A 12,601-nucleotide genomic window follows, 5' to 3' on the forward strand; every position below is an offset into this window, starting at 1 on the left:
GGAACCAATTTGGAAACATACACACAGGAAGAATGTGCACATATGTAAAGGAAAAGATTCATGCCAGAACGCTCATACTGGCCCTTTTATAACAGGCAAGAAAATAAACACCATTTAAATGTGTATTAACAGTTGAGTGTCAATAAACAAATAACCCAATCAGCAAAGGAACTGAACAGACACTTCACAGAAGAAGAAATACAATGGATCAACACATACATGAAAAAATGTTCAACATCAACATTGTTAAATGTTCATCTAGCAATTAAAGAAATGCAAATCAAAGCTATACTGAGATTCCATCTCAGTCCAGTCAGCATATAATCATCAATAATACAAACAACAATAGGTGTTGTTGAGAATGTGGGGGAAAAGGCACACTCATACGTTGCTGGTGGGACTGCAAATTGGTGCAACCACTGTGGAAAGCAGTGTGGAGATTCCTCAGAAAACTTGGAACAGAACCACCATTTGACCCAGTTATCCCACTCCGAGGTTTATACACAAAGGGCTTAAAATCAGCATACCACAGTGATGCAGCCACATCAATGCTTATAGCAGCTCAATTCACAATAGCTAAGCTATGGAACAAACCTACTTGCCCTTCAACAGAAGACTGGATGAACTGTGTTATATAAACACAATGGAATATTACCGAGCCTCAAAGAACAATGAAATGATGACATTTGCTAGTAAATGAATGGAACTGGAGAATATCATGCTAAGCAAAATAAGCCAATTCCAAAGAACCAAAGGCCAAATATTTTCTCTGATATGCAGATGCTAAATTTGCAATAAAAAGAGCAGGGAGAACAGAGGTATTTTGGACAGAAGGGAGTGAAGGGAGGGGAAGGAGCATGGTGTAGGAATGACAGTAGAATCAATTCAACATTGTTACCCTGTGTGCTTATATGATTACATCACCTGCTTAACTCTACATCATGTACAACCAGATGAATGAGAAGTTATACTCCATTTATGTATGATGTGTCAAAATGCATTCTACTGTCATGTATGACCAACTTGAAGAAATAAATTTTTTTTTAAAAAAACAGCCACATCAATGTTTATAGAAAGCTCAGTTCACAATGGCTAGATTGTGGAACCAACCAAGATGCCCTTCAACAGATGAATAGATAAAGCAACTGTGGTATATATACACAATGGAATATTACTCAGCCATAAAGAAGAGTAAAATTATGGCATTTGCATGTAAATGGATGAAGTTGGAAAATATCATGTTAAGTGAAATACACCAAGCCCAAAAAACCAAAGGTTGAATGTTCTCTCTGATAAGTCCATGACAATATACAATGATGGAGCAGGGGGAGAGAAGAATGAAGGAACTTTGGATAGTGTAGAGGAAAAAGGGGTGGGAGGGGGTGGGAATGGAAAAACAGTAGAATGAAACAGAAAAAAAAAACACCAAATAATCTCAAAAGCATAACATTTGAGGGCCTTCTTTGTGACTCTATTTATAGAAACTGTCAAAGCAGGGTAATGGCCTCCCTTGAAGGGGTAATAGAGGCTCAACAGGGCAGGAGGAGGGCTTTGGGAGTTCTGCCATGTTCTGGTGTAGACACTAGCAATTCCAGGTCTCCTGTCATCAGATGGCCTGTCATTCACTTCTCAGCCTCCTTGATTTTGTGAGCCAATTTCCCTGAAAAACACTCACTTATGTAGTTAAATATCTATAGGTATATATAACCTATGTATCTATAGGTATACGGATATATAACTATCCATACTTGTGTACATACTACACATTGGTTCTATCTCTCTGGATAATACAGTATACAGTACCAATAAAACCATGATCTGTTGACTTTTTTCAGAACTTTATTATTTTATACAGAAAAAAAATCCATGCTATAGAAGTTCTTTGTATATCCTCTTACCCTAAATAGTCATTTTATAAAAGAATATGAAGTTTTTTGAAGGAAATTTTGATAGCGTATTAATGAGAGAATATTATTTCATATTTTGGAGGCTTAAAAGTGTTCCAGAAGGAGCATTTTATTTCAATATTAAGTGTGGAAACTGTGTTTTCACATTGAATAAGCCCAATGGTGTGTTAACACTTTTAAGTACATTATCTCAATTTGGCCTCACAGTCCTCCTGTGGTGGGTATTTATGAACCCATAAGGAGGACATTGAATTGAGACCCAAAGAACTTGGAAGTTTACAAACCTGGTGTGCCAGCACCGCCCTCTAGTGGTGCCTACACATACTTAATTTGAAAGAGACGGAAGTGGCATAGATTACATACGAGTCCTTCTTCCTCCCTATTTTAGTCACCAGGCCATTTTCTCTTCTTTCTTCACCTCCACAACTCCACCTACAGCAAACAAAATACAACAAACACCAACAAAATAGAAAAGGCATCTTGGAAACAGAGGTCATCGGGCTGTAGAACTTATGACTACCTTGTTCCAGGCATCCTTGATCTCCCAATCTCTTTATTCACCACTGTTTTAGCACCTGGCTTGACCTTTCCTTACCACCTTTTTTATGGTTAATTGTTGAGGTGTTTAACATGCAGTAATGAAGGATCTAATGCCAAAGCCTCCCAGTTTCACAACTTCCTTTTGTCCAAATTCCTTTATACCATTTCAACTCAACCTCAAACTTTCCCTGAGCAATAACTACCTTTGTTTCATAATCTTAATATCAAGCACCCTACCTATCAGCCCCTCTCATCACCTTCTCCAAGATGCTATGTTAAGATTGATTTCTTCTGTGACCCTAAACTTGGTCCTCCCACAGTCTCCCTCATCACTGTAAATATAACTCCATTGCCTCATCCTGGATTCACATATCCCCGATTTCCTTCCAACAGCAAGTCCTCTCAGCTCCAAATGTGAAATACATCTAGGGTCAGGTGGAATTTCCCATTTCTAGATTCATTCTGCAGTTCCCCCTAGACTCCAAATTTGCCACCTGTGTTCACTTTGGCCCTTCTAGGTCTACTACAGGTCTAGTGGATCCTTGTTAATAAATTAATCATACAGAGGGGAAAACAACTTGTAATCTGACAGTAAATGATTGTGGAGATGGAGATATGCTCCTGCGTTACCATAAAAAGTACTAGGAGCAATTACACACCCCCAAATCAAAATGGATAAATTATCAGAAATAGACTTCCTACCACCACTAAATCATGAAAATTTTTTTAAAAAACTGAATATACCTGTAACTACTAAGGATATGAAATCACTGATTAAGAAACACCTGTCAAAAAATAAATTTAAAAATTTAAATTTTCCTGAGAAAAGATTTCTCGGGAGAATTTTACCAAATATTTAACAAATTATCACCATTCTCAAGTTATTCCCAAAACTTGAACAGGGGGGAACACTTCAAAGTTCATTAAGGACAGCATTACCTAATGCCATAACCAGGAAAGATGCTCAAGGAAAGGAAAATCATACATCAATATCTCTAATGTGTATTGATACAAAAATTATCAACAAAACACTGGAGAACCAAATTCAACAACACACTGAAAGCCTCATGCAAGCTAATGAGCATGGGATGCAGTTCAGTGGTAGGGCATCCCTGGATTCAATCCCCAGTACTGAAAAAAAAAAAGCATCATAGAGTATAATCAAATGAGATTTGTTCCTAAAATACCAGGCAATTTCCACATGTAAAAATCAATCTGTGTGGCTGGCCATGGTGTCGCATAACTGTAAACCCACATGCTTAGGAGGCTAAGGTAAGAGGGTCGCAAATTCAAGCCAGTCTCAGTAATTTAGGGAGTCCTAAGCAACTGTGTGAGACTTTTTCTCAAAATAAAAATAAAAAGGGCTAAAGAAGTGGCTAAGTGGTAAAGCACCTCTGGCTAGTGCATGCCCCCTGCCCCAAAAAATCAATCACTGCAATTTACCACATTAGCAAAATGAAGGGCAAAGTGGCATGACCATTGAAACTGATTTAAAAAAATTAACAGAATTCTTTACTCCTTCATACTAAAAGCATGCCACAAAACAGGAATAGAGAGAAACTACCCAACATAATAAAAACCATATATGAAAAACCCACAGGTAGCATCATACACAATGGTGAAAAACGGAGAGCTTTTCCTTTAAGATCAAAAACTATGCACCACTTCTACTTAAGGTATCCACTAGCAGAGCTAACCAAAACAGTCAACAAAAAAAAAGAAAATATAGGAACCCAAACTGGAAAGATAGAACATGCAAACACACCAAGAAGTAATGCTTTGCCAGTTCTATAGGTACTTCTTAATCTAAACAACTAGACACCCAAATATAGCCACCAATAGTCAAACTCTTAGAAGTAAAGTAGAATAAATAGTGGTCGCCAGGAACAAGGAAGTAGGATGAAAAAGAATTGTTGCTCCATAGGCATAGAGTTCCTGTTTTCCAAGTAGAAACATTTCTACAGTCTGTTGCACTAAAAGGTGAGCACACCTAACACTACTGAACTGCACACACAGTGTTCTGATGGTAAGATTTATGTTGTGTGCTTTGAACACAATTTAAAAGGAAAAAAAATAATGTATAACATAACTGATATCAAAATCAATTTCTCATTATTAAAATTTTCAGACATTCCCTTTGGCAATCTTGGGCTGGGTTTCAGTATCAAACTTTCCCCCCTTTTGCACCTCTCCAGGTCTTTGCCTTTATTAGGAGGAACAAGACAATCTTACTGATTAGAATAAGTGCTCACAGAGCCACAAATTTTCATAGACCCTTCAGCAACTAGCAAGGTGCTGGGCACACAGTACCCTGTCTTTCTATACACACATGCCTCTTGCCAATTGTTTTCCTAATGTTCAGGTCTTTCTGGTTCTGTTCTGTGTGGGGCTCAGGGATCCCAGTTGAGTGAAGGAACCCTGCTGCTCACACTCTGCCGTAGGCTGCATGGAAGTCTCTATGGCAAAGCAGTTTCTTAGCAAACCACTCCACACCTGAAACTCATAGTCTACCTGCTCTTGGGACACTGATATTTGGGACAATCTTTGAAACCATTAAGCATATACACTAAATCCTGAATTAAGTTGATCTGTGACTACTATTTGAAGGATACAAGGATTTCATAGACTGAAAACTAAGTCAACAGGAAAAGGAGGAAGTGTAGCTTCCCGATATTCAACATTAAAAGGAAAAGTCCATAGAAAAATCTTCAAGCAGACCAGCACACAAACAAAAGGCACACACCTGCTCCCAGCTCATTCTACTGAGGAAGAATCTGTTTTCTCAGCATCCAGTCCATTTCCCAAAAACCAACAGCTTGCCCTGCTTTCACTTTCAATCTTCATGTGTCCAAGATAAAAATAGCTCAGTTTGACCTGAACTGACACAAGAAATTCCTTACTTATGTAAAAAACAGTGGAGGACGGCATGGGACTTTTTGTTTACTGGAGGACTGTTGGGAGACTTCAAACTTAGGGAGAGCAAAGGGAGAGACACACATGAGCAGAAAGTTTCAGTTCAATTTGGCAAAACATACAGGCATAGAGTAACAGTTTGAACTTCTTTTAACACGCTGACTCAGCTTTCGAAAAAACCCCAAATTGACCAGCTGTTGTAGCCTGGCAAACTGTGATTAAAAGCATATTCAACAATTTAAAAATATACTTACTGGTCTGTGAAATTCAGATAATAACACCTGCCTCATAAGCACACATGGAAGAAAAAATAAGAAAAAGTTATACTCATACATTGCTGGTGGGGTTGCAAATTGGTGCAGCCACTCTGGAAAGCAGTATAGAGATTACTTAGAAAACTTGGAATGGAACCACCATCTGACCCAGCTATCCCACTCCTTGGTCTATACTCAACGGACTTAAAATCAGCATACTACAGTGATGCAACCACATCATTGTTTCTAGCAGCTGAACTCACAATAGTTAGATTGTGGAATCAATCTAGATGCCCTTCAATTGATGAATGGATAAAAAACTGTGGTATATATGCACAATGGAATATTATTCAGTCATAAAGAATAAAATTATGGCATTTGCAGATAAATAGGTGGAGTTGGAGAATATCATGCTAAGTGAAATAAGCCAATTCCAAAAAACCAAAGTCGAATGATTTCTCTGATAAGTGGATGATGATACATAATGGGGCAGTAAGGCAAGAATGGAGGAAGGATGGATTGTGTAGAGGAAAATGAGGAATGGGGAAGGGGGCAGGGGGAAGGAAAGATAATAGAATGAGACAAACATCATTGCCCTATGTACGTGTATGATTACACAAATGGTGTGTCTCTACTTTGTGTACAAGTTGTATCCCATTTGTATACAATGAACCAAATTAATAATAATAAATTCTAAAAATTAAAAAAATAATAAAAAGAATTTAGCACAATGCCTGTAATGTGGACACACAATTATTATCACACTAAATAGGCTTTATTGCTTCATGGCAGCCAATGTACTACAAGATGTAAATGTAGGGAAAATAATTATATGTATATACATGTTCTTTTTCAGCAGTAATCAAAAATTGCCTATTAAAGCATGTCATTTTTCACATCAGTTGAGATAAAATTTAAAGCTTACTTCCACCTGTTGGAGAGGATGAGAAAAGGCTATAAAACAGAGTAGGAAAGAGACAACAAATGTTACCAGAAGCAACTGTCATAATACATCACAAAAATCCCTAAGAGAGCATATCTTTAAATCTGGGTGTGGTGGGGCACAGGTGTGATCACAGCTCATCAAGAGGCTGAGGCAGTGGGATCACAAGTTCAAGATCAGTCGGGACAATTAGGGAGACACTGTCTCTAAATAAAACATATAAAGGCCTGGGGATGTGGCTCAGTGTAGAGCCCTTGCCTAGCATGTGCAAGACCCTGGGTTCCATTCCCAGTACCGCCAAAATGCAGGGGTTGGGAGATCCAAGATGGCAGATTAGAGGGAGGCTGATTTCCTTGTCGCTCCATTAAGCCGGTTTCAAGCAGAGGATATCTGTTTCTCGGTGAGGCAGTTTTTGCTGCTTATCGATCCCCTGGTGTTTACCCATTTGTCTGCTGTGATGACCTGCAGTCTGCCAGCATATCAACGCCTTTTTTGAGAGCAGATTGCTCACTGTCAGGCGTCTATCATCCGCCATTTGCCTGCTTCTCGCCTGTCCATCGCCTGCCTTATTCCTATCCATCACCCAACGCTCGAGATTCACCTCCCAATCGTCCGGCAACAGTCAGCAAACTGATCACCAACTGCCAGAGGAGCACCAGCTGCCTGCTGCTGCCTGGAAGTTCACTGTTACAGTACCTGCAGGTTTGATTACACGTGGCTGCTGCCATTTTGAGACAACAGCCAGGCCCTGTAGGACCCCGGGCCGGACTGACTGAGCCCCATCTCCAGGATCCCTCAACCCGAACAATCACTCCCTGCCTCTGGGGCCCTCACATCGACTGACTGCTCCCTGCCACCAGGACCCCCAGACCAACTGACTGCGCCCTATCACCGGGACCCCAGACCGACTGATTGCACCCGGCCTCCAGGATCCCACAACCACACCAAACACACAGGACCTCCAGGACCCCTGCCAGACCAACTGCATCCCATCTCCAGGACCTCCAGCTGACCACATCCACCCCTGAGCTGCAGCTTTCCATTTGCCAACACATTTCAAAGCCAGAGCGGCCATCTTGGATAATCCTGGAAGCCATAGCTTCGATCTTTGGGTGGGGCAAATCCCATCCTGTGACACTTGCTGGAGGCTTGAAGCTCATTGTCAGGTACCTCTCATGCATCAGGCTACTGAACACTGGGAGGTTGCATTAGTATATCTGTTATACAGTAGATTTTCTTTTTTCTCCTTTTTAAAAAAATTTAAGTTTTTATTTCTTTACTTTTCTTGCTTTAATTTCCTTTTGTTTACCTGTTCCCTCAGAGTCTCTTTCTCCCTTTTTTGCATGCTAACATCCGATTTCTTTTGATTACACTCTCACCCTTTCTATTTTCTAGAACTTCTGTATATTCTTTTCTTATCCCATTAACAGCCACATTCTACATCCCTCTGCATCCTCTTTGTCCTCCATTAGAAACTGCAGACCTTATTGCAAACCTGTTTGTTTTACCGAAGATAATATTTGAACTCATTTTGTTTATTATGACAATTTTGTTATTGTCCCATAGGGGCTATTTGGTCTAGGATTGCATAGTGTCTGATTTGGGCACTGCTAATATTGATCTCCCCTTAAAGAAAGGGTTTTGGAAACCTATAGGGCCACTATAAGCCTATAGGGGAAAATCTGCAATACCCCAGATCTGCACTGCTAGAGGGGAAGATACATGAACAACATGAAAAAACAAGGGAAGAAAATGATCCAAACAAATCTAGATTCTATAGTAATAGAATCCAATGACAGTATGTTAGAAGAAATGTCAGAAAAGGACTTCAAATTATACATGATTAAGATGATTCGTGAAGCAAAGGATGAGATAAGAGAGCAAATGCAGGCAATGAATGATAATACCAATAAGCTGAAAGAGCACCTGCAGGAAGCAAAAGATCATTTCAACAAAGAGATAGAGATTTTCAAAAAAAAAAAAAAACAAACAGAAATCCTTGAAATGAAGGAGACAATAAACCAAATAAAAAACTCAATGGAAAGTATCACCAAAAGACTAGACCACTTGGAAGACAGAACCTCAGACAATGAAGACAAAATATTTAATCTTGAAAATAAAGTCGCCCAAACAGAGAAGATGGTAAGAAATCATGAACAGAATCTCCAAGAACTATGGGACATCATTAAAAGACCAAATTTAAGAATTATTGGGATTGAGGAGGGAAGAGAGATACAAACCAAAGGAATGAACAACCTATTCAATGAAATAATATCAGAAAATTTCCCAAACCTGAAGAATGAAATGGAAAATCAAATACAAGAGGCTTACAGAACACCAAATGCACAGAATCACAACAGATCCACACCAAGGCACATTATAATGAAAATGACTAACATTCAAAATAAAGATAGGATTTTGAAGGCCGTGAGAGAAAAGCATCAGATTACATATGGGGGAGACCAATACAGATAGCAGCTGACTTCTCAACCCAGACTCTAAAAACTAGAAGGGCCTGGACCAACATATTTCAAGCTCTTAAAGAACATGGTTGCCAACCAAGAATCCTATACCTAGCAAAACTAACCTTCAGATTTGAAGATGACATAAAATCCTTCCATGATAAACAAAATTTAAAAGAATTTACAAATAGAAAGCCTGCACTACAGAAGGTTCTCAACAAAATATTCCATGAGGAGGAAATGAAAAACAACAATGTAGGTCAGCAAAGGGAGGAACTACCTTAGAGAGAAACCACTCAAAGGAGAAACCAAGTCAACTTAAAAACCAAAAATAAGCCAAATGACTGGAAATACGAATCATTTCTCATTAATAACCCTGAACATTAATGGCCTAAACTCATTAATCAAAAGACATAGACTGGCAGAATGGATTAAAAAGAAAGACCCAACAATATGTTGCCTGCAAGAGACTCATCTCATAGAAAAAGACATCCACAGACTAAAGGTGAAAGGATGGGAAAAAACCTACCACGCACATGGACTCAGTAAAAAAGCGGGGGTTTCCATCCTTATATCAGATAAAATGCAGGGGTTGGGGGAGCATAACTTTGAAATGAGCTGCTCACTTCCAGTTTTAATTTTTGGTCCATAAACACTTATTGAAAGTTTGTTGTGTGTCGTGCAGTGTTTTGAGGGACTAGGGCCAAAGCAGTGAGAAAAAGACAAAAGCGTCTGCTTTCATGGAGGTGAATTATAACAAGCAATAAACACAACAGTAGAATATGGAATGTTAAATGACCACAATTTCTGTGCAGGAAAGTGAAGCAGAGAAGAGGGAGAGCAGGAGCTGACAATGTAGAGCACAGTAATTTTACACAGAACTAGCATCACACAAGATGGCATTTCAGCAAAGACCTGAGGTAGTAAGGGGTAGGTAACCTGGACATCTGGGGAAACAGCATAAGTGGCAGGAAGAACAGCAAGTGCCAAGAGCCTAAGGCACAACCATGCCAGTCCATTTGAGACAAGCTGGGGGCAGGAACAGGGACAGGTTGGGAAAGACCCATCCCATAACCTCTACACTCTCTTGTGAGGACATGGGTTTTACACATCCTAAAGCAAGACATTATCAGCCTGGGACTAGTCCAGGACTCCTGAACTACCTGCCACTGCCCCAGCTGGGATCAGAGATCAGACCCAGAGGATGCATCAGGTTCAGTCATGCCAGTTCTTCAAGTTACTGGCCAACTACAATTGTATAAAGGACTCAACACACAGGACTTAGAGTCATGCAGACTTTGCTCCTACAACTCCTCCCACAGTCATAATTGATGTCAATCATCTCCCTCCTCCACCATTCATTCCAGATTTTCCTCCTGTTGTCACAAACAAAAACAGATGCCTGACTTAAACTATCCTTTAAAAAATAGGGATTGGGTAGTAGTAGAACATGCTCAGTAACAGAACATGTGCTTAGCATGTGCAAGACCATGAGCTCAATCCCTAGCAGCACAAAAAAAAAAAAAATTAAAAAGAATGACATTGACACCAAAGGAGTCTATGAATCCTGAATCAAACTTCTATCATTTCACAATAAATAGGGTAGACATCAACAACAAAACAGTGGCTAGAGATGTATCTCACTGGTAGAGTGCTTGCCTAGCCTGCACGAGGCCCAAGGTTCTATATCCCAGCACCAAAAATACTGGACAAAAGATTTGACTGTTTGCTTTGTACAGGTGCGTGTCCATTTCACACGTGTAGTGACAGTCCTAAAAAGTTTGTTACATATTCAGTTTCCTCCCAAGGTAAAGGGGAAGAATTTTATTTTTTTGAAATAAACTACAAAAAAGCATACAAGCTCAGAAAGATTTATATAAGCATATTGTCCTTCTGTAAATTAATTTTTCTTTTATTTTTATGAAATTCACCCTGAATTATTTAGGAGTATAAGGCATTATGTTTATGTCAACTGAGTATAAAATTAACTGAGTTTAAAACCAAGAATATTGCATTATTTGGGGTGATTAGAAATTGCAGTCTGGGAAGACAGATTCAAGCAGTCTTGAAAATGTGCTCTGAGGTTTTACAAAATAGAAGCTGTATTTATACCTGAAACCCTTAAAGGGTGAGTAAAAACCACATCACTTGTAATGACGTATGATTGCAGCTGGCAAATGTTAAGGAAATTTTAAGAGATGGGATGCAGGGCTGGGTTTGTGGCTCTATGGTAGGGCTCTTGCCTAACATGTGTGAGGCACTGGGTTCAATTCTCCACACCACATATAAATAAATAAAATAAAGGTCCATTGACAACTACAAAAATATTTTTTTAAAAGAGATGGGTGCAGGGGCTGGGGAGATAGCTCAGTTGGTAGAGTGCTTGTCTTGTAAGCACAAGGCCCTGAGTTCGATCCCCAGCACCCAAAAAAAAAAAAAAAAAGAGATGGGTGCAGTCTCAGTCTCTGGGTATTTTGGGGAAGGAGTCCATTATACAGGTCAGCAGGGTGAGCAGTTTTTCAGGAAACTGAGATTAGAACCAGTTCAAAGTTTAGCTCCCTTCTAGGGCAGGCACACTGAAGCCCAGTTCAAACAGGGAGCAGACTTATTTGAGGTCAAATTTAACAGTGCTTCCTGACCCTAGTCCTGGACCATTGTTATTCCACTTTGATATTTTTCCTTGATATCAGTAATGTGGGGGTCTCTCAGTCATGTCCCAAGTGGATGAGAAAAGGGTTAACTGCCGGAGGACGATGTTGGCTATCAATTAATCAATTACCTATAAACTTATCTAATCAATAAACACACAGGAGCTAATACTCCTTTGAAATGAGAAGGGGTGTGACAGGTCTGACCATCCTATTCTGACCTCTAACAACATGGAGCAGCCTAACTCTCCTTTATTTTATAGTCAGACAGGTAAAGGTGGCCCAGACTGGGAGGAGCTTCTTCTGTGATGAACATGAGAGGGTGGAGTTAGGGTAGCCATTTTCTCAGGGAGACTATTGCAGAAGCAGACAGGGAACCACACCCACAGCATCACAAGCCATATGCCCCTTGGCAATCTGGGACAGACTTCCCTATCTGCCAGTTCCGGGAAGTCATGAGGCTTAACCTAGTCTGATTCTGCTAGATGAGAATGGCTTCCCACACTGTAACTCTGAATAGTTCAGAAAGTAAGAAAATAAATGTATCCAGATATTAACATTTGGAGAATTGGGATAAAAAAGGTACAAGAATTCTTTACACTATTTCAAATTTTTTCTGAAAGTCTGAAATCATGTCAAAATAACATGTTGCAAGACATTATCAGCCTGAGAAAGTTCACAGTTTGATCAGTGTTCCTATTATGAAGGGGTTTTGAATTTTGTCAACTGGTTTTTCTATAGCTATTGAGATGATCATTGATTTCCTAATGGTAAAATCAAACTTGGATTATTGGCATAAATCCCACTCAATCATGGGCATAATCCTTTCCATGCATTTCCATGCATTTGTTGAGGATTTCAGCAGTTCTTTTTTTGAGAGATAGTGGTCTGCACTTTAATTGTGATTTGGGACTTGGTAACATTGTAATACTGC

This window comes from Sciurus carolinensis, chromosome 1, assembly GCF_902686445.1.
Source record: "Sciurus carolinensis chromosome 1, mSciCar1.2, whole genome shotgun sequence".
Lineage (NCBI taxonomy): Eukaryota > Metazoa > Chordata > Mammalia > Rodentia > Sciuridae > Sciurus > Sciurus carolinensis.